The sequence below is a fragment of the Mustela nivalis genome, assembly GCF_964662115.1.
Source record: "Mustela nivalis genome assembly, chromosome: 10".
NCBI lineage: Eukaryota > Metazoa > Chordata > Mammalia > Carnivora > Mustelidae > Mustela > Mustela nivalis.
This window is the reverse complement of record NC_139029.1, coordinates 49,481,437-49,508,840: the sequence shown is the minus strand read 5'-3', so window position 1 is coordinate 49,508,840 and position 27,404 is coordinate 49,481,437. Positions and strand designations below refer to the sequence as shown.

The window sequence follows — 27,404 nt, the reverse complement described above, 5'->3', positions numbered from 1 at the left end:
ATTTCTTGTAGGAAAGTTTGTGCAAATAAAAGTTAATAAGCAAAATATATATGAAAAAATATATATAAAAGGGATGAAAACTTGGATGCTGAGGAAAAAGCAAAATGCCTAGATCCTTGATACAAATAAATACCTTCTGATTTCCCCCAGACCTTCTGATTCTGGGCTCAGAAAAGGATTTAAAAAATCAGGCTATGAAGGTATGATAGCCAGTTCCATAATTTAAAATAAATGTATAGGCTATACATGGCATAATTACTCAAAAAGAAGGCAGACTAGCAGAGTGCAGTGTGTGTGTTTTGAAGCTGATGGTTCAAATTCAACCTCTGGCATTTCTAACCCAAGAAATTTCCTCTCTTTCTCATCTTAGTTGTTTCCTGTATCTGAATCTTACATAACTGTGTTGTGCCTCAATTTCCTCATTTGTTAAACAAGGAAATAATGTATACTTCACAGGGTAGTTATGAGGATTAAATGAGATGATGGATGTCAAGAACTCAGCAGAGGTCCTGAGGAAGGGTAAACAGTTGGCAGTTGGCTATACCCAAATCTGCCAGAGATCTGAGAGTCACCCCCTTTCTTTCCCTGTGCAACATCATGGGAAGATGCTGACCTCAGAGATGCTGAATGGACTGTGCTCTTGTCCACACTCTGCCCAATGTCCACTGCATGCATAAAAATGCAGTTCAGCTTTTGGATATTGCCTCCACAATTGCCTTATTTTAGGCCTAATGTCAGGTGGATATGAACAGGGATTCTCAAATATGAAAGAAGGAAAGATATCTAGATCACTAGAGAGAAAGAAATGGTAGACACCCAGCTAAAGAAATTAAAAAAAAAAAAAAAAAAAAAAAAGGAATCTCAGTCCATATGTTTGAAAAAGCCAGACCAACACTGGCCCATCCAGTGAGTTAGTAAGTCCATTGGATCTAGTGATACAAGAAGATACCACAAATACCAACCAAGGCTGTTGCATTTCCCTGGGACTAAATCTGGGAAGTTTAAATGTGCCGAGTTGGTTATTGCTATGTTTGATTTGTAAATCAGTCTAATTATGATAGCATTTATGGGAGATGTTGTGTCAAGAACCTATTTTCTTTGATTATTTACACAAAGAATCAAGCTGGGTAAAGGAATGTTTTATATTCATTCTGACCTGAGAAATTGGTAGCTAGTAACATCAGAGGAAATACCATATGCCAATTACTAGCCCCTCCATTTATCAATACAAGTGCATATTCTCTGTGTTTCACTGTGTAACTCAATCCAATTTAAAAGGAAAACTAAAATAAAATATCTTTATCAAACATTTCTAATGTCTAAAACGACCCAAGCATGCATTATGTTTCATTTGTATTTAAAGGCACTAGCATTTTCAAGACAATAGTGATAGATAATTACAGGTAAGGGTATTGATATATTTTGCATTTGTGTTTGTATCTAAATACCTACTGCCTTCTTAATAAACTTTAATTAATATGCTTTCAAGTACTCTGAATGTAATTTTCTGATTAAACACATGCATCAGACTCACCATCAACTCATTAATTTCACATAGATTGAATTTTAGTGTTTGTATGCAGTTAAGTGTGAGGCGCAGGACATCCAATAATCATTTTGTACTTAATATGAACAGATATATTTTTTGATTCAGTCCAAACCAAATCCCTAGGACACAAATGAGGTGGTAACTGAATTCTGTGGCTTCAGAATTTGCACATTTAATGGGAAACAATTTCAAAGCCTCTGCCGGTCATTGGAAAGGCAGCTCCATTCTGCTTTTTCCACAGAGCAAAATCTTTCTGAGAACAATGCTTATTATTGATAGGTTTAAAGCACCTCAGGTGCTTGCCCATTGTGTGTATTGCTGTCACTCTGTCTTCTGAGCAGTGGGGAAGCAATGATGGATAACATAGAGAATAATACATGATTCTTGATTGAATGCAAAGCTATAATTCAGTCTTGGGGTTCTACTGACGTCACAGTGCGTGAGAACACAGCTCAAAGAGGGTTTTTTTTTTTTAGTTTAAAAAAAAAAAAAAAAAAACAGGCAATCCTTGTAATCGAGTATGGAGCCAGTGGATCAAGGCACACACTATAGCCTCCTTGAGTTATTTTCAAAGGAGAAAAGCACCTGGGGATGTAATCTCCTAGGTTAAGGTCAGCTGTGCTCCCAGGTAGGCAATGAGGGTGTATTGTTGGCTCCTACCCAGTTCATTCCTCATTTGCTTTGTGACAGGCAAATGAAAACTCTCAGATGTGGAGAATAGAACTCTCTCCTCTTGACCCTTCAAGATATCCTCTAACTCAGGGTTTCCAAAATTTCTCTGATCAAATTATGTCGACACAGTTAAATGAGAAAGTTTTTGCAAAAGATTTAACACATAACCCATAGTGCATCTCAATAAACGAAAATTTCTCCTCTTCTTTTAGTTGCCTGATCTATCAGAAAGTTGCCCTCCCGACCTTGATATTAACAACTCAAGAGTGAGGACTAGACTGCATATTTCCTCAGCACACCCTGAAGTATTACAGTAAGTATTTGAAAATGATGCATGGAATGATAGAAACTGTCAGAGCTAGGATGAGGCCTGAAGATCCTTTTCTATTCATGCTCTTACCTAGAGCTCTAATACTTCTGAAGGTAGCAAGGAGTGATTCTTCCTTCAGGCTTGGGGAACCCAGGCCATACCTTGCATAATCCCTTGTGCCCCACCCCTGAAATCAAGAATGATAATAACAAGGAAGAGGAGGAGAGGAAGAAGCAGTCATACTTTAGTAGTGCTTAATATGTGCTAGGCAGTCAGTATTTTAAACACAGGAACTCATTTAATCCTCCCAATATCCTTATAAGTCAGGTTCCATTATTGTCATCTCCACTTCACAGATGAAGACACAGGCACAAAGAAGTTAAAAATAACTTGCCTAGGAGTACCTGGGTGGTGCAGTTGGCCAAGTGTCCGACTATTGGTTTACACTCAGGTCATGATCTCAGGGTCTTGCGATCAAGCCCCAGGGTCCTGAGATAGCTCTCATTAGGGAGTCTGCTGGGGATTCTCTCCCTCTGCCGCTCCCCCTGGCGCTCTCTCTCACTCTTTAAAGAGACATAAATAAATCTTAAAAAAAAAAAAAAACAACCCACAAAAACAATTTACCTGAGGACACAGCTAATAAGTAGCAAGGCTATCTCAACCCAAGTAATCTGGCTCTGTGTCTGCTATACTGACTTTACTAAGAACAGGGGAAGTCAATCTAGAACTATCACAACACCTTGGATGTTATCTAATCTAAACTAATTTTACAAATAAAAAGACTGAGGGTCAAGAGGGGAAGTGACTGACAGAAAGGAACTCCGCTGTTTTCTTTAACTCGGGATCGGAAACGCCCTCCCATGTGATCTGAGGGAGACTGGTCTTACCTAGGCAGGCTTCCTCTTGTTGACGGCACACGATATTCTGCATGTTGTATACAGCAAGAAATGTAAATATAAAGCTGGGCTTTAGGAAAGAACAGAATGTCCTAATACCAGATACAAAGATGTAGCTGCAGATGTGCATGGGAAATTCAACTCCTAAGCAAAGTCAGGGTGCCTGTAGGCAGATACAAGGCCCATTTGGAGTCTATGGGGGCAGGGGCCAGAGCTGGTGTTGCTATTACTGTGTAAAAGATAATACAAGTACAAGACTGATAAGGTACAAAAATATTCAATGACTACTAAAGTTCTTTTCTCTATTGCCAGGGGCAATAGAATTTTAAATATTCTTTGAGATATAGTGTATGCCAGTATACAATCTATATACATTTCCTCTGTTGTTATTTACACAAATGGAAGCATACTATGCAGATCATTCTGTTTGTATTTTTACAATATGACACATCCTGGAGATTGCTCATATCAGTACTTATAGAGCTGCCTTATTCATTTTATGGTCATATAATATTTATGGTATCAAAATTTATGGTATCAAAATTTATTTAAGCAGTCTCTTATAAGTGGAAGACAAGTTGTTTCCATGTGTGTTATTTCTCTTTTTGTGACTATATCTATGAGATAAATTTCTAGATGCAGAATTGCTGGGTCAAAGAATAAATTAAAAATTTTGGTCAATAAAGTTTATGTTAATTCACATTCCTTCCAACCACCCTTGAGAGTGATTTTTTCCCTACATTCTTAACAAGTCAGTGTTTTATCCAAATTTTTCTTTTGTCTATCTCATGTATAGCTTTCATTTGTATTTCTTTTATTATGATGAGGTTGAACACCTTTCATATGTTTAAGAGCCATTCATTTCCCCCTTCTTCAGCCTACATATGTCATTTGCCCATTTTTATTATTGAATGTTTTCTTTATAGTATTATGTTACATATTTAGGAAATTGGCCCTTAGTTATAATATGTAAGACAAGAATGTTTCCCCTGTTTGTTTTTTTGGCTTGAAGGGATTTTCTTCTACAAAGAATTTTTTTTAAAGTTTTTGCAAGTTTAAATTGACTAAAATTTTCTTTTATGGCTTCTGAATTTTATGCCATACTTAGAGTGCTCTTTCCACTGCAAAATTATATAAAAATAAATTCTCTCGTGTTTCTTCTACAACTTTTATGAATCATTAAAAACAATCTTTGATCCATCTGGAATTTATTTTAGTGCAAGATGTACAATGGATCAAACTCATTTTTTGAAACCAATTGTCCCAACACCATTTGTTAAATTATCTGGAACCCATGTATATTACTTCACTAATGATGTACTCAAAAACTGGAAAAAAGGTGACCACTATTGGTTGTTCCTAATTAGGTAAATCTTGAAAGAAAGAAAGAGGGAGGTGGGGCAGGGAATGAGAAGGAAAGGGAGAGAGAGAAAGAGAGAGAGAGATGGATGACTGTTTGGCCAGGAATCCAAATTTAGACTGGAGAGTTAGAATAAAGATACAGTAAACTTACAATGAATTGATCCTTACTGACTCTGGATGATTCTTTTTCTTTCCTTGGAAATCAGAGTCTATATTACAGAGATGATTCTGCTTTTCTAAGAAGATAAAGGAAGAAAAAACATTTTATAGGTCTCAGTGGCATAATATGTTTATGTATTAATTGGATTTTTCTTTTTTTTTTTCCTTTTTTATATATTAACTGTATTTTTTGTTTTTAGCAATTTATTTCCTGTGGCACCATTCTGTCGTTCAACTAGACTATTTTCAGTAAAATATACATAACATAAAATTTACCATTTTAACCACTTTTAAGTGTATAGTTCTGCGGCATTAAGTTTATACACAGTCTTGTGCAGCCATCACTACCGCCCATCTCCAGAACTTTTTTTATCTTCCCTAACTGAAACTCTGTACTCATTAAACATTAACATCCCATTCCCTCTTCCCCCAGTCCCTGGCAACCACCATCTTACTTTCTGTTTCTGTTTCTACTCTAGATACCTAATATAAATGGAATCATAATATTTGCCCTTTTATGTCCGGCTTACTTGACTAAGCTTAGTGCCTTCAAAGTCCCATCTATGCTGTGGCATGAGTCAGAATTTCCTTCCTTTTTAAACTGAATAAATTCATCCTATGTACACATATATTTTGTTTATCCATTCATCAGTCAGTGGACATTGGGGTTACTTTCACCTTTTGGTTATTATGTAAAATGGTGCTATGTACATGGGTGTACAGAAATATCTATTTGAATCCCTGCTTTCACTTCTTTTGGGTATACACCCAAAAGTAGAATTCCTGGACCATATGATAATTCTTTGATTAGGATTTTAAGAAATCACCACCATTTTCCACAGCAGCTGCACCATTTTACATTCCCACCAGGAAAGCGTAAGAATGACAATTTTTCCACATCCTCACTAGCACTTATTTTCTGGCTTTTTGTTTTGTTTTGTTTTGACAATAGCCATCCTAATGGGTATGAAGTGACATCTCATTGTGGTTTTCATTTGGCTCTCTCTTATGACTAAGTGATGTTGAGTGACTTTTCATGTGCTTTCTTGACATTTATATATCTCCCGGGATGGAGTCCAGCATCAGGCTCCCTGCTTGGCAGGGAGTCTGCTTCTCCCTCTGACCCTCCCTCTTCTCATGCTCTCTCTCTCAAGTAAATAAATAAATCTGAAAAAAAAAAAAAAAAAAGGACATTTCTTGCACACTTGAGTTTGGAAGCAAGTTTCATAACTCCTAGAGGTTGTTAAAAGATAAACGGAGGTTGGGACGCCTGGTGGCTCAGTTGGTTAAGCAGCTGCCTTCGGCTCAGGTCATGATCCCGGCGTCCTGGGATCGAGTCCCACATCGGGCTCCTTGCTCCGCAGGGAGCCTGCTTCTCCGTCTGACTCTGCTCTCCACTCTGTCTGCCAGTGCTCGCTCTTGCTTGCTCTCTCTGACAAATAAATAAAATCTTTAAAATAAATAAATAAATAAATAAATAAAAGATAAACGGAGGCATGTTGAATTTTTTTAGGAATTTATCTGAACGCAATCTGATTTGAATTGGACAGCACCAAATTGGAAGTGATTTGAATGCTCTATGTAGAGCAGCTGGGGAGAGATTTTTATAGAGAAAAGGCAAAAGCAAAGTAAGGAAACTATTCATTGGTTGTACCTTAAAGCTTAGTTTGCTGTTTGGGATTAGTTATACTTACGTTTCAATTTTATAACCTTGAGGTATTTACAACCTTAGATTTTGCTTTGCTTATGTCTGTTTGTTGTTTAATTAGTTTAATAAGGTCAAATGTTGAAGTAATTGTCACAAACTAGAGAAGTATCTCAGACCCCGTGTCCAAAAGAAGAATAAGAGGATAGACCCCAGTGAAGTGGCCCCTGGAGCAGCAAAAATAGGTTAATAATGAGGATAATATTCCTCTGTTTTGAAGCACATTAAATTTCAAGGTACTTTTGATCTGTTACCTTATTTAGTTGTCAACTTCGTGAGGTGAGAGAAAGAGGCAGATTTTGTTATCATCCTTATTTTGTAAACTAGAACACAGAGTTCAACAATGAAAAAGCTATGACCTGGACAAAACTATCCAATAAACTGGAGAGATTTTCTCAAACTCTGCACTATGGATATTTGGGGCTAGATAATTCTTTGTCGTGGGGACCTGTCTGTCTTCTGCATTGTAGGATGTTTGACAGTCTCCCTGACCTCTACCCCCTAGATGCCAGAAGCAGTCCCCAGTGGTGACAAACAAAATATGTCTCCAGGTAATGTCAGCTGTCCAGTGGGGGGCAGAATCCACACCCCATATCCCCACCCCCACCCCACCTTCCCCAGTTGAGAACCAAACGCTAAGACTTGACCCAGTGTCCTAACTCCTAGCTCAGAGAGCATAGAAGAAATCCATTTCTCCTCCTCTAGACCCAAGTTCAGCCTTCAATTCTACCAACATGCCTAAAACCACTTAAAAATCTCACAACATTTTATCATTGAAAGGGACCTAGGCATTCATCTCTACGCTTTTAATTTATATGTGAAAATACTGAGTTTCAGGACGTTTCAGTTATTTGTCAAAGAACACACAGCTGGTATGTGGGGAAGCTAGTATTTGAACTTAGGTCTCCCGTGTCAGAATCAGGGTTGGACCTGTTACCTGATCAATGCCTAGAGCTGACATTGTTTTAGAAACTCTTTCAAGTAATCTTGGAAAGAAAAGCAGGATATTTGCTGGCTAGCTTCCCCTTTATAAGGGGATATTTTTAGCAAAATGGGGGGAAATTACCATTCAGCTCAATTGAAAATATGTCTGGCATTAATTCATTGTTAATTGACCAGGATGAGTAAAAAGATGGCTACTTCCAAGGCCTCTCTAATGGAACTATTAGTGAATTTTCAGGTCAACTAACTCCTGTCACTGCCTGACAAAGGAAATGGCAATCATTTGCCAGTGTTAGGAAGGCTCTCACTGCTCTTGAAAACTGGAATCAGTCATCCTGGGCTGTCAGGTTCCGTGTCTCTACACCGTATGTAATTCTCTACCTGGCACTCCTCCACCCAGAGACCCTTAGCCTCACATAAATGACATCAGGTTTGCCTGAAATGTGCATAATTTTTGCCACTTCTAAGGAGCTTTCATGGAAATCTGGTTTGATCTTTCACACAATGCTATAGCATTGTGTGAAAGATGAAATTTAGTAAAAATTACTCTGTATTACTCATATTTACCTATCGGGAAACCGAAGCTCAGGTGGTTACTTGACTTACGGTTTTCACAGATGGCAACAGCAAAGCACCCCTCTAACTCTGAATCTTATGTTTTTCCCAATATAGTGTGCTGTTCTTTGAGGCTACAACATGCATTTTATTTATTTTTGTGTCTTCCACAACCCCAGAATAGTTCACATGGCCAGGACTCAATATGTTTGTTGAATGACTGAATTTTGGCATATAAGGTTAAAAATCCTCCTTTCTCATTTATGTTTAATTTATTCATCTGCTTCTTATCCCTCCCATTCATATCATATTTATGTATCCCTACAATTGACTGCCACTGTGCTCAGCATGAAAAATTCAAAGATTTTTGTGTCCACAGCACCTAGCACGTACCTGGTGCTGAATGGGTATTTAACAACTTCTTTTGTGTAAATAATCTGCAGAAAGCTCAGGATCTAATATACTTGATGAAGTAATTTGAGCTGTGTTCTTGTGTCTTTCATCTGGTCTTCACATCAGTCTATTGTCTGTATTTTTACTTACGGGAAAACTGAGCCTCACTGGGCCTTAATCCCTCTGCCCTGGTGGATTTAAACCCAGTGGATTTAAAATACTCACCAGGTGATGGTATTAAGGAGGACATGTGTTGTGATGAGCACTGGGTGTTATATGCAAAAATGAATTTCTGAACACTACATCAAAAACTGATGTACTATATGCTGGCTAGTTGAACACAACAATAAAAATATATAAATAATAAAATAAAATCCCCTAAGTAAAATTAAATAAATAAAAAAAATATTTAAGAAACTTGAAAAAGCAAATAAATAAATAAATAAATACTAAGTTGATGTACCTTCTAGATGCAGCTGTGTTTTAATAGGGAGAGTCCAGATATGGAGTTAGAAGACCTAATCTGAGTCCCAGCCCAGCCACATACTGGCTATATGGCCTTGGGAAGCCACTTTGCTTTTAGGACTCAGTGTTTTCCATATAACATGAGAAAATAATACTTAGCCTGCCGACCATGTGGGGGTATTGTGACATATTTGAATAGTATGAGAAAAGTGTCGGAAGGACTAAACCAAGGCACTCACTTAGGTCTCCTTCTGAAGGGTTGCAGCATACCTGGTCTGGCCCTCTCAAGTGTCAGGACAGTGCTTGCTGACATCATCTGGAACCCTCCAATTTAGATCCTTCTTTTAACAACTCATTCTTTAAACTTACAACCTTAGGGACGCCTGGGTGGCTCAGTCCTTAAGCGTCTGTTTGCCTTTGGCTCAACTCATGATTCCAGGGTCCTAAGATTGAGGGTCCTGGGATGGAGCCCCGAGTTGGGCTCCCTGCTCAGCAGGAAGCCTGTTCTCCCTCTCCTACTCTCCGTGTTCCCTCTCTTGCTGTGTCTCTCTCTCTTCAGAATAAATAAATAAATAAATAAATAAAATATTTTTTTAAATAATAAAAATTCAAAAATAAGCTTACGACCCTATAAAGAAAATAATAAAAATCAATGGATAATTATTGACTCCTTAAGTTACACATGCTTATTACATTTATTCCACTTGAGGAAATGTGTGTACTTGTGTGTGTGTGTGTGGGCATGCGTGTGTGTGTGTGTGTGTGTGTGTGTGTGTGTTGTGTATGTATTAGTTAGTACCTGCTGCATATTTGTGTGGATACAATAGAAAAAGCCCAAGTTAGGAAGTCAGGCAGAATTGCCGTTAAATCCCAGCTCAATCCTGCATTCATTAGCTGTGTGACTTTGGACAAGTTATCAAGTCACACTAAATCTCAATTTCCTAATTGGTAAGATGCAGATAATATGTTGTTATGAGAATAAAATAAGACCAAATGCTTCTAGCATGAGCCCAGCTTATTGCTCAATAAATGGGAGATTTTGCTATCATCATTATTATCCAGACATAATATGCATTCCGGTTCTGGTGTTGACTCAAATCCCTCCTTAGTAGAAAACAATTCTGTTCAGAGCCTCTCTTTTAAATCATTGTGGTTACATGTTCCCTTCTAATTCTCTTTTCTGTCCCATTTGATCAGACAGGTCAGGTTTGAAGGTCAGATTTGAAAAGTTTTCTCCTGATCCTGGGTCTTTAAAATTATTTTAGAGAATTTTCACGTTGTCTAAAATTTTTCCAACTTTGGGGTTTAAATCTTCATGAGTTGTGATCTAATTCTTGCACTTTGCAATTTACTATTTTCTAATTTTTGTCAGTAAGGGAAAAAACTTCTAGAGTAAAACACTACTCTAAAAGATTATGACCCATTACCCCAAAGTTGTCACTTCAAAGTTTTTTTGTGTGTGTGACCCTATGAGACAACTCCCCGTGGTGAAAGCATCCTGGGATTTTGTTCTTTTATGGCCACTATTTATGGCCATAAAAGACTATACTCATGTTATAGTAAGTATAACATGTGTATATGTTATATACGCTAAAGAGCTATACACATGTTAGCTATAGCAGTATTTAATGACTTACTAAGTTATGAACAAAAACTGGAAAAGTTAATTTTTTACAAATCATTGTTAGGCCCTTGATCCTCATCAAAGTTTAAATAGTCTTATTCACCAATAAAACAGAAAAAAAGAACCTCCAAGATATTAATTTTGTCTTATCAATTACTACCAGGATAATCTTCTTTTCATATTTTCTCACCACTTGCAAATATTCAAATGTACACCACTGCCTTCAGATTATCCAAATTTGTTTTTCTGGAAGGACTTTCCCAGAATTCCTTCCAAATACTATTTTCTGCTCCCCAACTCCTCTCCTCTTCCTCCCACCCCATGTGAATCTTTTGCTCCAACGAGCTCCTGCACTCACTGTTCATAAATTATTCCATGCACATTCCTGCTTCCTTGCCCTTGATTAAGCCACTCTGTTTTTCATGTCTTTGTCACCCCCCAACTGTCTTTCCCACTGTGGGCCTTCTTCAACGCCAAGCTCAGTGTATTTCCTTCCCATATCGAGTCCTTTCCCCTCAACTCTGAAATCACCCATCATTAGTACCACTCATTTGACAATTGATTATATAATCATAGTAGTCCATCAGTGGTTTCACAGAGGTTTTTTAACTTGAAAATAATGACAGCTGCCCCTTAGGGAACACCTGCTTTGGTCTAGGCACTCTGCTGAGTGCTTTATGAATATCATGTTTAATCCTCACAGTCATCCTCTGTAGCAGGTCCCCTTTGCAGATGAAGAATTAGGAGCATAGAATGTTTTTGTAAGTTACCGAAGCTCACAGAGCTGATAAATGACAGTTGAGGTTCACCATCATGTCTGGATTTGAGGCCCAACCTCTTAACCACCACACCTTCTCTCAATCGTACAACACAGCACAAAGATGTCAAGTGATGTGACCATGGCTGTAAGAGAAAGTGTGTCCTTTTACCCAGCTCAGTCCAAGTCCAGGCAGTTTTCTGGTATGTTAAGTCTATACTATCACCTATTACTGTATTTAACTTTTTATTGTTTAATGTAACTTCCAGGGTTGTCTGCTCGCTTTAGATTTCTGAAGACAAGGATTAGGTACCTGAAGGGTTAGGCATCAGGCAATGGCAAGCAGTTACTGCACCAGCAGTAGGCCTGATGCTGTGTATAGTGGCTTGGGGATAGGAGAACATGGGCTGATTGGGGTGCAATTCCCATCTCCTTAGTAGACCTGGGAAAAAACTTCATGGACTACTCTTTGAAGAGTGATTACCTTGGTATTAAAGAGACCTGCTTTAAAAAAACAAACAAACACCTGCTTTGGGGGACACCTGGATGACTCAGTTGGTTGAGACTCCAACTCTTGGTTTTGGCTCAGGTCATGATCTCAAGGTCCTGAGATCGAACCCCTCATCGGTCTCTGCACTAAGTGTGGAGGCTGCTTGTCCCTCTCAGTCCCCCAGCTTGCTCTTGCACTCTCTCTCTCTCTCAAATAAATGAATAAATAAAATATATATTTTTTAAATGACCTGCTTTTGTTTGACTGTTAGTTTAATGCAAAAGCAGTCTTTGTCATGACTTCTTTTCGTTCAGCTAATACCAAAATTACTGACTGTCTAGCCTTTAGGACTAGCCAGTGAGGAAGGCCAGGGACAGCCAGTATCTGGTTAAAGTAAGAAAACTAGAGTTCCAGAGAAAACATCAATGCATTCCCATTCTTTTCAACACAAGACCAGATGCTCAGCAGCAGGTATATGTAGAATGAAAGCAATGGCAATATAACAGTAATAAACATTTTACGTGCCTGCAGCTACCGTAACAGGAAAATCTAATGTAAATGGCTTGCAATGCCCATGTGGGGTGTGCTGTGGCTATGCCTCTCACATGTGTCTTGCATATGGCGCCCATAAGTACAGTATAAAAGATAGAAATACAATAAAATCTCTTCTCTTCCTCTTTTCTGGGGGGTTTGTGTGGAGAAATGTTGCAAATAGTAGCTACATGTAAATTGAGGGAAATTTGTAAATGACTTTGCACTTAGTTTGTTTTTGTGTAGTAGACTTAATAATAATTAAGCATAGTGCCTGCATTGAGTAAGGTAATCATTGTGCAGTTTCTATTTTAGTAATATTATCTTACAATTCAATCGTGCTTTATAAACATGCATTACAGCACCAGTGGAGTCACTTCCAGGTTCACTTACATCTGTCCATCTGCTAAACTTCTGCTCAGTGTCTGATTCCGGGGTATAGTATATAGAAGTTCATTGTTGCTTCACACCTACCCTGTATTCTGGAGCAAGCTTTATCTGTAATAAAGCTAACATTTTGATCTCCATCTGCCGAGCTCCTTTGCTTATCTAAACTGGTTTAGAAATCATATAGCAAGAAGAAGGGATCTATTGACTGGGCCTCCCTCAAATCCCAGGAGTGAAGAGTGATAACAATGTATCTTAAGCACCTGGTGTAGCTCCTGGCACAATCAAGGAGAGCTGCTCTTAGCTAAGAGTGATTTGGGGGATAACATACTTGCTCCCACTTGATCCTCCCTATAGGCAGTGCTAAGAAGACCCGGTGCAGATGAACTTGACAGTTCAGAAAAACCAGAATCTCCAGCCCCTGTAGAAATTTTTGGCAGGGAGTCAGCTTTGCCACCTGAGATGTGGACTGTCCTTGGGAATCACCGATGCCATGGGAAGGTGGAGATTTTTGTGATGTTGGCTTTGGGTAGAAAGCTCAAAACATAGAAGGGTTTGAGCCAATTACAGGTTCCCTGAGTCTGCGTATTTGGACTCTTACTGTGCATCAGAATTATAATGGAGTTTTAAAAAGAGCAATACCAAGGCTTCATTCCTAGATATCCTCATTTTATTGGGGTGGGACCCAGACATCAACATTTTTTTTGAAGCTTCCCAAGTGAAGCCAACATGAGGTAAGGTTGAGAAACACGGCCCTAAAAAAAAAACAGAGAGACTCAGCGGAGTATTTCCTAGTCTCTGGAATGGGATCACCCTGTTAAGACTCCAGCCCTGCCACTTTATTAGCTCTGTGACCTTAGGAAAGGTAATTAACCTCTCTGTGCCTCAATTGTCCCATCTGTAAAGTTAAAAGAAAATAGCACCTGCTTCCTAGGGTGGTTATTAGGATGAAATGAGTTAAAATGAGCACTTCATATCTGACACATTAAATATTAGCTATTTTCATATTTAGTTTTATAATCTGAAAACTGTCCCCTGAGGAAAGAAGTTTGCACATACATCAACTTAAAGAAATTCTACGTGTCTAAATTTTTTCAAATAAGATTTGGAAAGAGTTGCCGTGGTCAGACTTTCTTACGCAGACAGTCTGTGATGATGCAAAAGCAGTGCACATTCAGTAGAACCACACGTAGGATTTTGAATTTTGATCTTTTCCTGGACCAGCAGTATGTGGTAAGATACTGTCTGGTGTTGCCGGGCAGCGGCACCAAGCGGCAGCTCCCACTCAGGCCTGTGATCCCAAGGGTAAACAGCCGGTACACTTAAAGCATTCGGTATCATACGGCCATTCTGTTTTTCACTCTCTATACGGTGTTTAATAAATAACGTGAGATATTTATTATTTTATTAATAATAGGCTTTGCATTAGAGGATTTCATCAAAGTGTACGCCGTTTCATCAAAGTGTGAGCACGTTTAAGGTAGGCGAGGCTAAGCTATGACATTAGGTCGTTAGATGTACTAAATGATTTTCACCTTATGATGGGTTTATCAGGATGTAACTAACCCCCTTATAAGTTAAGGAATATCTGTAATTTACTTACAAACAAGGAACTTCCGAAAACTAATTTTATGAAAGGTTTTTGTTTTCCTACTATGAAAGATTCACAATGAAGAATTGTATTTGTTTCTTTACTCACTCATCTGTTTACTCACTCACTGAATCACTTATTCACCCCCTTGATCTTTGGGTGAGACTTTGGACTATAAAGCTCAGACTGCCTGGGTTTGAATCCTGACTCTGCCACTTAGAACTGTGTGACTTGGAGCAAGCTATTTAACCTCCCTGTGCTTGTTTCCTCTTCTGTGAAATGAGGGCTTAAGAGTAGTTCTCTCACACGTTATTGAGTCCTAAAGGAGTTGGTCTATATACAGTGCTGTTATGGACTGAATGTGTCTGCCCAAAATTCCTATGTTGAATCACTAATCTCCCAATATGATGGCATTTGGAAGTGGGACCCTTGGGGGATAATTAGGTTTAGATGAGGTCATGAGAATACAGGTCCCATGAGTGGATTAGGGATTAGTGTTCTTAGAAGAAGGAGAGACCAGAGCTTCTTGCATCTCCACATTGTGGGGACACAGTGGGCAGGCTGCAGTCTGCAAGCCAGGAAGAGGGCCTTGACTGGGGAGTGGAATTATCTAGAACCTTGATCTCAGACTTTTTAGCCTCCAGAATATCAAGAAACGAAGGTCTGTTGTTTAACCCACCCAGGGTATGGTATTTTGTTATGGCTGCCCAAATTGACGAAGACAAAGTGCTTAGAACAGTATCTGGCTGACATATAGCAAATATTTATTAAATATTAGTTATTGTAATTATTTCTCTGCTCCTCAAAATACATTACCCCAATAGCCCTACTACTACTACTGACTACTTCCCTACTACAAGGACGACAATGACTAATACTCACACACACTCACACACACACACATGAACTCTATAATGGCAGGGACCTTGTTCAATACTGTATCTCCAGAGCCTAAAACAGTGTACAGAGCATGTAAGGCATTCAGTAGTAGGAGGAGTTTTTAAATTCATTTATTGATTCATTCATACTGCAAATGTTTGTTGAGTGCTTACTATTTGCTAGGTGCTATGGTAGGCTTTCTTATGTGTGGTATGTTGAAAAGAGGCCAAGATTCTAAACTGTCTTATGTTTTATGGCTTGTGGCAATAGGCGTACCTCTCTGGGCTCTATTTCCTTACCTAACAGAACGAGGGACTGGCCGTATGAGCTCTTCTGTCTCTTCCACAGACACCATTTCCTAAGGATAGAAGCTAACACTCCACAGCCACAGGAAAGCTTTAATCCAGTTCTTCAGTGAACTCTTTCTTGGCCTGCAAGGTTGGTGGCAAGGAGTTTGTTTAGCTGTTGATACTTGGTGGGCCACACCACAGAAGAATGTTCTCCTAGGCCCTGACCAGTGAAGCCTTACTCTAATGTGCCTGGGATTTATTTAACCTTTCAGGACTTTGAGTTTCTCTGGAGTTTGAGAAACTTGTTTTCCTTCAACATGGGCTGTGTTAGAGTGGTTCCAAGCCTGGGAGGCAATGTGTTTATTTAATTATTTACCCAGAATGTTATGTTTTGGAATGCCTTGGGACCTGTCAAAATTGCTCCTCCATGAGGCTTCTTAGATAGGTTAAAACACATACACACATACACACACACACACACACACACACACACACACACACATCTGCCAGGTGCTTCTTAGCTTCCCCAAGTTTCTTGCAAAGTTAATTTTGATTTGGGTGGCATTGACCCTCACATATTTTATGATAAAGTCAACCATAAGTTCAGAGGACTAAAAAAATGAAATTTGGGAAAGAAGTCCTCTCCTTTCTTCACCTAGATTCTGCCTTTTTCTTAAGATAAATAGGCCTATGTCCCTGAGCCCCAAGATGTGATGTGATCCCAGGAACTGGGTCTCTGCTACAGTCAGGGAACAAACTCACTCTGGACCTCCAAGCGACCAGGTGTGGTTACAGTTCTTACCTAGTAGTTCTCGAGGTCTCTGCTAGTCCTAGAGCTTTCACTAACTGACTGTGTGACCTTGAGCAAGTTGTTTTTCCTCTCTGAGCCAAAGTTTTTCCTTGTACAGTTGAGGAGGTTGATCCAGTAGACTCTAAGTTCCCGTCCAATTGTAGCATTTTATGTGTCTGAGGTTCAGCATCCCACTCTGACTCTCTTGAGAATCCCATGATACTAGATCCTGCCTGCTTATATCTCCTTGGATTGGATCCTTTTTCTGCCTTTGACCTGAAGCAGGTGTGGGCAGACATTTTTGGTAAAGGTCCAGATAGTAAATATTTTAGGCTTGTGGTCTTATGCTCTCTGTTGCGACGACTCAACTCTGCAATTTTAGCTGAAAGCAGCCATAAACAGCTCATAAAGGATCGGGTGTCACTGTATTCTGATACATTTTCATTTGAGGCTCCTGGCCATCTCAGTAGGTAGAACATCTGACCCTTGATCTCCAGACTATAAGTTCAAGCCCCATGATGGTTGTAGAGAGTACTTAAAAATAAAATCTTAGGGGGGAGGGGGGTTGGGAGAAGGGGGGGTGGGGTTATGGACATTGGGGAGGGTATGTGCTTTGGTGAGTGCTGTGAAGTGTGTAAACCTGGCGATTCACAGACCTGTACCCCTGGGGATAAAAATACATGTTTATAAAAAAAAATTAAAAATTAAAATAAAATAAAATCTTAGGGGTGTCTGGGTGGCTCAGTTAGTTGAGTATCCCACTCTTGGCTTCAGCTTGGGTCATGATCTCAGGGTCATGAAATCAAGCCCCACATGGGGCTCTATGCTCAGTGGGGAGTCTGCTTGAAGAGTCTCTCCCTCTGCCCCTCCCCCTATTTATATGCCCCCCATATACATCTTTTTTACAAAAGTAAAATCTTAAAAAATAAAATTAAATTAAAATAATGCAACTTTATTTACAAAAACAGGTGACTGGCCCACAGGCAGTAGTTTGTGAACCTATCACCTAAAGTGTTTTCAGAACACTCTTTCCTTTGCCGCATATTTCCTCCTCAGCCCCCATACCTACTGGTACATCTTGACTAGTTCTGCTGAATACACCCTAGCTTGATCAAGTAATTTCAAGATGGTGATTATTTGTTTCCTTTCCAATATGTGGCAACCAAAATGTGTGGGTTTGTTTTATTAGTCATTTAGCCGCTCATTGTTTCTTTCATCCATTCCATTCAACACACATTTATAAACCGTCTACCACAGGGTAGACAGCCCCCTGAGTTCTGGGAATTCAAGAGGAAATGCTCTCCACCATCTGAGAGGAGCCCAGCTCAGTGCTGCCAGGGAGCCTGGGCACCCTTGGGGAGAGCTGTCTGAGGTTCCTCAGTTTGCCGTCTTACTACCTTTTCTCCCTTTTCACTTTTGCCCAGGGTCCTGAGGAACATCTGCATTCTAGTTGTCTTGCCTTTATTCAATTTGTAAGTATGGCTACCTCCTCTACCTTCCTCCCATGTCTCATAACTTGAAGAAGTATTTTCTCCTTACTTAAATGAGACTTGATCATATTTTTTAATCTGTTTGAAGAGGACATTACACAAAAGAGCAGGAGGGACTTCTCTTAGACTCTGAACAGGAGTAAATTGCCTTTGGGATAGCATTGCCAACAAGAAGAACACTTCACTCTTAGAATTTCTATATGCTCTAGACTCCCAGCTGAACCATGGGAGAAAATGCCAAAAGAGCCAGGTTAGCTGAATTACTCCTTCAGCAAGATTTCTCTGGCAGGAGAAGAAAAGAAAAAAAAAAAAAAGGGAAATTAATATTTCTTTGTCTAGCCTAGGAAAAGTGCTAAAGCTATTTAGGTCATTAAAGAGCAATGGTTTCAAATAAAAACCAATACCTCTCATCATTAGTGGTAAAGTTGCTGTTGAGTTTTATATCTCTCATCAAGAGGTACACATAAATTTTCAGATATGGCAAACATGGAAAGTAGAGTGACCCCCAGATCTTGGACGCAGAGAATTGACAAGAGAATGATCTGATTTGAAATTATTATAAAAAAAACTTTAATAACATATTCTGGGTTTTGAAGAAGAAAATGATTATTTGAGTAATAATGGATGATGGTGATGGTGATAGCCATGATGATTTCACTCAGAAAATGAATTATGTAAGTGGGTGCTTTGCCAATCCCAGACAACTGGAATTCCACTTATTACATAATACATAATTGAGTAAATGAGTGTGTCCATCTCTTCCTCATTTTCCTTCCATCTTTGCTTTGTCAAATGTTTATTGAGCCACCCATGATGTTTTAAGTATTGGGTTAGGTTCTGGAAATAAAAGGAGAGATAAAATACCATCCCCCTTCTGCTTAAAATCCTTCAGAGGCTGACCCCTGCTATTAGGACAGTTTAGAATACATTCTGTCCCCCACCCATCTCTCCAGCTGCTTCTCTTCCCACCTCTCACACTTTTAGTGCTATAGTCATCTGGGCTTTCAGTTTCTCCCTCAGGCTCCACAGCCCTCCTCCCTCAGAGCCTATCTGTGTGGTATTTCCTATGCTGAGCTTCTTTTCTTTCAACCCTACCCCCACAACGTAAGAATACACCTTGCCCTGCTTAGCTTCCAGCCAACCTTCATGCTATAGATTAAATTTCTTCTCCAGGGAAGTCATCCCTGAGTCCACTGACTAGGTTTGATCTTGTTGTGTTGTTTCAGGGCATTTATCACAATTCAATCAGCTATTTGTGTAGCTACTGTAATTACTTGTTTAATGCTTCCCTCTGTTTTGAATTGTAAACTTTATGAGGGCAGGAGTGGTTTACCACCTTCCCATGGATTTAAAATACCGTACCTAGCATGTGGTAGAGAAATCCCTGAACTCTAGCCTAGGGAACTGGGACTCAAAGTAGAGCTCAGGAAACCCCAAAGATCAGCTTGCTCCAGTTTCACAATTTTCCTTCTTATTAGTCTTGTAAATACAGAAGATAATTATTACATACATAAACACACACACACAGAGTTTTCTTTTTTGTAAATAAACTTTATTTTTTATTTTATTTTATTATTTTTTAAAATTTTATTTACTTATTTGACAGAGAGAGAGCACAGGCAGGCTGAACAGCAGGCAGAGGGAGAGGGAGAAGCAGGCTCCCCAGCGAGCAGGATCCCAACACGGGGCTTGATCCCAGGATCCTGGGATCATGACCCGAGCCAAAGGCAGTTACCTAACCAACTGAGCCACCCAGGCGCCTCTAAAATAGGCTTCATTTTTTAAATAAGTTTTAGGTTCACAGCAAAATTGAGTGGAAAGCACAAAGTTCCCATATATCCACTATTTCCACACATGCACAGCCTCTCCCACCACAGTCAATGAACCTACAATGACACATCATTATCACCCAAGTCCATAGTTTACATGAGGCTTCACTCATTGTGTTATGCATTCTTTCGGTTTTAACACATGTATAATAGTATGTATCCACCATTGTAGTATCTATCATTCGGAATAGTTTCTAAAAATTCTCATTGTTCCACCTGTTTATTTCTCCCTCCCTATGAGTCCCAGTACTGTCTCCATAGTTTTACCTTTTCTAGAATATCATATACTTGGAATCATACAGTGTATAGTCTTTTCACATTGGCTTCCTTCATTTACTAATATGCCTTAACGTTTATCCATGTCTTTCCATGGTTTGGTAACTCATTTCTTCTTTGTTGTAATATTCCATTGTCTGGGTGTACCACAATTTATCATTTATCTATTGAAAGACATCTTGGTCGCTTCCAAGTTTGTGTAATTATGAATAAGGCTGTTATAAACATCTGTGTATAGGTTTCTGTGTGGATATAAGTTTTCAGTCCCTTTGAGTAAATACCAAGGAGCATGATTTCTGGGTCATATGGTAAGAGTATGCTAAATTTTAAAGAAACTACCAAAGTGTCTTCCAAAGTGACTGTATCATTTTAGATTTCCACCAACAATGAATGAGAGCTCCTGTCACTCCTTGCCAGCATTTGGTGTTGCCAGGATTCTGGGTTTGGGCCATTCTAAGACGGTGTGGTGGTGTCTCATTGTTGTTCTAATTCTCACTTCTCTGATGATCTATGATGTGGAGCATCTTTTCATATGCTTATTTGCCTTCTGTATATCTTCTTTGGTGAGTGCTCTGTTAAGGCCTTTGGCTCATTTTTTAAAAAATTTAAATATTTTTATTTATTTAAGAGAGAGATAGTGAGATAGAGAGAGAGAGAGAGAGCACAGAGAGAGAGAGTGAGAAGGAGAAGTAGACTCCCCGCTGAGTGGAGGGCCTGATGTGGGGCTTTATCCCAGGATCCTGAGATCATGACCTGAGCCGAAGGCAGATGCTTAACTGACTGAGCCACCCAGGTGCCCCAGCTCATTTTTAAATCATGTTTTTTATTTTCTTATTGTTGACTTTTAAGGGCTCTTTGTGTATTTTGGATAACAGTCCTTTATCATAGTGTCTTTTGCAAATTTTCTCTGTCTGTAACCTGTCACTTCTGAATTAGAAGTCTTAAATTTTTCCTGATCATAGTATCATACTGTCTAGATTCTTACAACCCTCTCTCGTTTTTCTATTCCAGAGCTGGGAAAAGGTTTCAGAGCCTTTCCCCCCGCCAACATGTTTTGTGGCAGAGTTAACTTTTATAAGTTGTCAAGCCACAGGAAGTTTATTTGTCTTTTATACCCAGAGGACCAAATTCTAGACTGTTATTTTGTGCCAATAACATCCAAAGATAAGTTTCCAAAAATTCCTGAGACCGTATATTGTAAGCAGCTTGCCTGTAACATATAGCATTTAAACTGAGTTATAGCTTCACCTTAGCCTAAGCAATGAAATAAAACTATACAACAACAAAAATAAAGCCTATTAACAGGACACAAGAGATCTCAGATATGCTATCCCTCTAAAAATAATAATTTAATTATTAGAAAAAGAACTATTGAATTATTAGGATGGCATCGTTTCTCAAGATCTTGGCCACCCAGCTTGGGGCCAGCATCTACTGGTTGTGTACAGAGGCAGTCCTGTGTTGCGATCAGGTTACACATTTTGGAAATACTGACCTTCAACTGCAAACATTTTTCCTCTGGTCTTTTTGTCCCCTGTCAGACTTAGTGGGTCGCATTTCTGGGCTGCAGAGACACGAATGTTTTTTTGACTTACTATAGATTGGCAGCCTTCCCCGTTGCTCTTTTTCTTTCCCCCACCCCTCTTTTTCCTTCCAAAGACTAGATTTTTCACCCAATTGTCTATATATCTTTCTCACATGAACTGTTTTAAAGTAAAATATGGTAAAGTGAATGTTTTCTCTGATGATAAACTTTCTAAGTTTCTGCTTCCTTCTCTGTTAAATAAAAAACAGTAATAATTTCTCCCTCAGAGTTTTTGTGAGGTTGCGTATGATAATGCAGACATTTAATGTGGTTTCTGGCAAGTGGCAAGAGTTCCATAAATGTTGATGGTAATAATAGTGATGATAATGAATATAGGATCATGCATGCTGTTTATTTTGACTATGGGCATTGATACCTGACTTTGGAAGAGCTTTATTTCAATGTTCCCAGTGCACTTGGAGCTGCAGTAGGCATATAGCTGCCAAGATGCAAATGACTTACGCAAGCTGGGACCGAGGCCCCATGGCTCTTGTCTTGAGCTTGTTTTCCTAGGTGAGTCAAGTTTACAAAGGAGCATCTCACCTAAACTGTCATAACACAGATGAAAAGAGCATACATTGGGGTTAGTGGAATCCAATATTGAGTTAGAACTGTCCTAGACCATCTGAGCTTATGGCTTTAGCATGTATTTCTATCTAAGGAGGCTTTCTTTTCCTCCCATAGTACTCTTTCTTGTTAACTTTTTTCTAATTACCATGGCAATAATACTTATTGTAGAGACCTTGGAAATTATAGAAAGAAAAAAGAGAGAGAAAATTAACATCATCCAAATTCTTACTACCCAGATATAAATATTGTTGGGACTTTGATCACTTCATGTGTGTGTGTGTGTGTGTGTGTGTGTGTGTACGTGTGTGTGTGTAAAGAGAGAAATAAAGACAGAGATACTGGAGATTGAGGTTTGTTTCCTTTTCAGTTATTTGAGTCCACTAACAGAGCCTGGACTCTATCATGTGTTAGAAAGAGATTGCTTGATCTCAAAGAAAGATGGGGTTGGCTCCTGTGATCCAGTTTTGGCTGATTCAGTGGAAAGGAAATTACAAGGAGGTTTTGAGGAAGGAAAAAAAAAATAGGAGCATACTTTTTTTTTGTTACCAAATGAATTTTTTAAGGCTCCTGAGGTATTTCTTAGTAGGTAGCAGTTTCAAGACTCAGTATATCAGGATGTCTGGAAAAGGTTCATTATTTCTAAAAGGCCTGTGTTCACTTCATGTATATTTCGTCATAATCATTTCTTTGTTATTTATTTATTCACTCCATAAACATGCAAGGCATAATCTTTGTCCTCAAAAAAGTTTAAATCCCAGTGGGGGAGGCAGAATTCAAGGCAGAGTGAAGGCCGATCCAGCGTAAAGGTTCAATGCAAGTTTTGAGAGCATGGCTGGAGAAGATAGAGATCAGAGCTATGGGGCGGAGTGCTGGTGAGGACAGTTGGGGCATTTGGCCTGAAAATCTTCAAAATTAATTAGCAATTGAAAGCAAAGTGCACACTTCTCAGATTCTCACCATCATCAGGTGGCATATCACATTTCTAAAAACTTACTTTGTGCCAACTGCGTTAAGCACCGTCAGGTATCATCTATCTCATTTAACCTCCTGATCTGTGAGGTAGGTACCTAGGGGACATCTGAGGCCCAGCAAGTGTACTGACCTGTCCAGGGTCACATGGCAAGGACGTGAGTGTGCTGGGTCAGAGAGCCATTAACTAGTATCCAAAGTCTGTGCTCCGAAGGATCACAGTTCATAATGGCAGCTGGGTGTGGCCTTGAAGGGTGGTTGGGGCCGCATCATAGAGCTTCTTGAATTCCTCACTGAGAAGTTGAGATCTGACTGTACAGGTACTGTGTCATTTTTTTGAAGAAGAGAGTTTAAAATCTCTAGACTTCTATCTCAAATGCCCCAGCTGAGTAGCTTTCTTTTTCCTTTCCTTTTTTCTTCTTTTGATTTTTCCTCCTAAATTTTACACCTCAATTTTTTTTTTTTTTTTTTTTTTTTTTTTTTTTGCCAGTTACCAAATGCATGGAAGAAAAGTAGAAAGATTTGTAGTGGCACAGGGTAGGATAAAGGAGAGGGAGGGAGGGAGGAAAAAAACACTGACGCTAGAAGCAAAACTTAGAAAGATTAGAAAAATAAAATAACCATGGCAAGAGACAGCACAACACCCCAAGGAACTCCTAGAAGATGCACAGACCCCGACTCCTATAGTGTTCATTCGCTTAGGCCCACATCCCCCAAACCTAGAGAGAGTCCAGGGGAACAATTGAACCATCCATTTAGCATAACTTATTTTAACTCCTGGCTTGAAGCCAGGCTTGTAGCTCTGTACTCACAGTGTGTACTCACAGAGCAGTGAAACTGCTCTGCATCCGGGATAACAAAGCAACTGTTAATGGGAGTAATTAAGAGCCTTGGGGGTGATTTATACCTTTTGTTACTGTTCAAGTCGAAGTTACCAAAGACAACAATTATTAGTATCACAGGTGATCCTTAACCCAGGCAGGGAAGGCTGTGAAACCTAGCGCCAGCTCTTGCTTTCCCCAGGCCTAGAGTTCACAGAAAAAGAACTCTGCGAGAAGCACAGTTAAGAGAATTGGGAGACAATGCCCCTCGGGTTGGCTCCGCTTGGGAAATATAAAAATCTTTAGCGTCTTTCGTGAAGTTAAAATATTGACAAAACTCTGAGGGTGGAGAGGAGGACAACATTTCAGTGCTAATTTTCCTGAGAAACACTTAACTTTATTGGCTAAATTTTAAAATAAAATCTTTAAACCCTGTTTCTGTTAGTTTTGAAAAGGTGATTGTGGGAAGCATTGTGTAAGTTGCTTGCAAAGGTTGGTTGGTGCTGTAGGTGAACAGCAACCCAAGTCCTGAGCTTCATCTTTAAAATGTCAAATGACACCCAGAGGGAAAGATTAGAGCACTTGGGGAAATCTGTTGCTGTGTATGGAAGAAGTCAGAACGGTGCAAGTTATCAGCCCTTCCTTGTTGCCAGCTCTAGGCCTCCCCCTTACACACATGCATTGCTCTGACTTTCCTAACAACTGCATAACTGGCTACTGCTCTAGGGTCTAGCTAGTTGGGACAACAGCTTCCAAGCCAACTGCCCACCAAAATGGGGGTCTGGTTCAACGAAAACTGGCACATTGTCCCCAGACTCACTCTATTTTCTTAAAGATATGATTTACGTACCATGACATCCACCTTTTAAAGTGTACAATTCAATGGCTTTTCGTCTATTTACAAGGTTGTGTGACCATCATCACTATCTAAATCCAGAACAGTTTCATCAACACAAAAAAGAACACTTGTTCTATAGATTTAAGTCTTTTGGACATTTCATTTAAATGGAATCGTGTACTATATGGCACTTTGTGTCTGACTTGTTTCACTTACCATGATGTTTCAAGGTTAATCTATGTTGTAGCATGCATCAGTCAGTAATTTATTCCTTGATATTGCTGAGTAATATTCCATTATATGGTTATACCACATTTTGTTTATCCATTCATCAGTTGATGGACATTTGGGTTGTTTCTACCTTTAATTATTCTGAATGTTTATTATAAGCATCTATGTACAAACTGTTGTGTGAAAATTTATTTTCAATTTTCTTTTTTTTTTTTAAGATTTTATTTATTTATTTGATAGACAGAGATCACAAGTAGGCAGAGAGGCTGGCGGAGAGAGGGGGAAGCAGGCTTCCTGCTGAGCAGAGAGCCTGATGTGGAGCTCTATCCCAGTACCCTGGGATCATGAACTGAGCCGAAGGCAGAGGCTTCACCCACTGAGCCACCCAGACACCCCATCAATTTTATTTTATTTTATTTTAAGATTTTATTTATTTATTTGACAGACAGAGATCACAAGTAGGCAGAGAGGCAGGCAGAGAGGCAGGCAGAGAGGAGGAAGCAGGTTCCCTGCTGAGCAGAGAGCCCGATGTGGGGCTCGATCCCAGGACCCTGGGATCATGACCTGAGCTGAAGGCAGAGGCTTTAACCCACTGAGCCACCCAGGTGCCCCAATTTTCTTTTTTTTTAAAGTAAACTTTATACCCAGCCCGAGGCTCAAACTCATCACCCCAAGATCAAGAGTTGCATGCTCTATCAACTGAACCAGCCAGGTGCCCCCATTTTCAATTCTTTTGAGTATAAACCTAGGAGTGGCATTGCTAGGCCATATGGTAGCATTGTGTTTAACTTTTTGAGGAGCAACCAAACTGTTTTCCGCAATGAGTGCACCATTTTACAGTTCTGCCAGCAAAGTATAAGAGTTCCAATTTCTACGTATCTTCACCAATACTTGTTATTGTCTGTCTTTTTTAATAAAACCATTATTATGGGTGTGAAGTGATATCTAACTGTGGTTTTGATTTGCAATTCCCTAATAAGTAATGATGTTAAGCATCTTTTCATGTACTTATTGGCTACTTACATATCTTTGGAGAAATATCTATTTAAATCCTTTCCCCTTCTTAAAATTGGATAGTTTGTCTTTTGATAGTTAAGTTGTAAGCATTGGTTATATATTCTGAATGCTAGACCCTTATCAGATATATGATTTGCAAATTTTTTCCCATTCTGTGAGTTGTTTTTTTGTTTACTTGATAGTGTCCTTTGACGTGTAAAAGTTTTTAATTTTGATGAAGTCCAATTTATTTTTCCTTTGGTTGCTTGTACTTTATACTATTGCCTAACTCAAGGTTACAAAGACTTACACTTATCTTTGCTTCTGAGAGTTTTATAATTTTTGCTCTTCCATTTTTGTTCTTTAATCCGTTTTGAGTTAATTTTTTTATATCATGTGATATTAGGATCCAAATTCATTCTTTTTCATGTGGACGTCTGTTTTTCCCAGCATCATTTGTTCGAAAGGCTGTCTTCACTGACTTGTCTTGACACCCTTGTTGAGTCAACTAATCATAGATGTATATATTTATTTCTGGACTTTTAATTCTATTCTATTCATTCATATGTCTACTTCTATGCCAGTACTACCTTGTTGTGATTACTGTAGGTTTGTAGCAGATTTTGAAATTAAGAAGTGTGAAACTTTCTAATTTGTTCTTCTTTTTGAAGATTATTTTGGCTACTCTGAGTCTCTTGCATTTCCATATGAATTTTAGGATTATCTTGTCCATTCCTGGAAAAAAAAAAAGGCACTTGAAATTTTAATAAGGACTGTACTGAATTCTAGATCAATTTGGGGTGTATTGCCATATTAACTAGTTCATGAGGTGTCTTGTTATTTACTTAGGCAGATTCTTTTATTTCTTCCAACAATGTTTTGTAGTTTTGTGTTTAAGCCTTGCACTTCTTTTTTTAAAAAATTTATTCTTATTTTATTACATTTGATGCTACTGAAATGGAATTGTTTCACTTGTTTAAAGATCTTATTTATTTATGAGGGAGAGAGAGCATGAGCAGGGGGAAGAGGCAGAGGGAGAAACAGACTCCCCATTGAGCAAGGAGCCAGATGTGTGGCTCGATCCCAGGACCCAGAGATAATGACCTGAGCCAAAGGCAGACACTTAACCAACTGAGCTACCCAGGAGCCCCTGTTTTCTTATTTTTATGTTCAGATTGTTCATTACTAGTGTAAAGAAATACAACTGAGATTTTTTTGGTTTTTGTTCTGTGGAGGTAGACACTGGTGCCCAAACAATTGAGTTTAGTATATTGATCTTGGACCTTGCAATCTTCCCGAACTTATTTATTAGCTCAGATAGGTTTTGTGTGTGTTGGGGAGAGGTTGGCAGATTCCTTAGGATTTTCTGTATGCAAGATCATGTTATCTGCAAGATAGTTTTACTTCTTTCCATTCTCGATGCCTTTTACTTCATTTTCTTGTTTAATTGCC

The 27,404-nt window shown here is 39.0% G+C and overlaps 1 long non-coding RNA gene across 3 annotated transcripts in view; it reads right to left on the bottom strand.

The window, feature by feature from the left end:
* Positions 1 to 23,259, bottom strand: part of LOC309842894 — a 28,627-nt gene extending 5,368 nt beyond the window's left edge. For 2 of the 3 annotated variants that reach the window (XR_014299833.1, XR_014299834.1), the window contains exons 1-3: positions 23,200 to 23,259; positions 21,438 to 21,506; positions 4,941 to 5,025 (exon numbers count right to left, since the gene is read on the bottom strand). This is a non-coding gene — a long non-coding RNA (uncharacterized lncRNA). Of the gene's footprint in view, positions 1 to 4,940; positions 5,026 to 21,437; positions 21,507 to 23,091 lie in introns of all 3 variants that reach the window. The other variant, XR_014299835.1, reaches the window with a different exon arrangement.
* Positions 23,260 to 27,404: the final 4,145 nt, after the last annotated feature.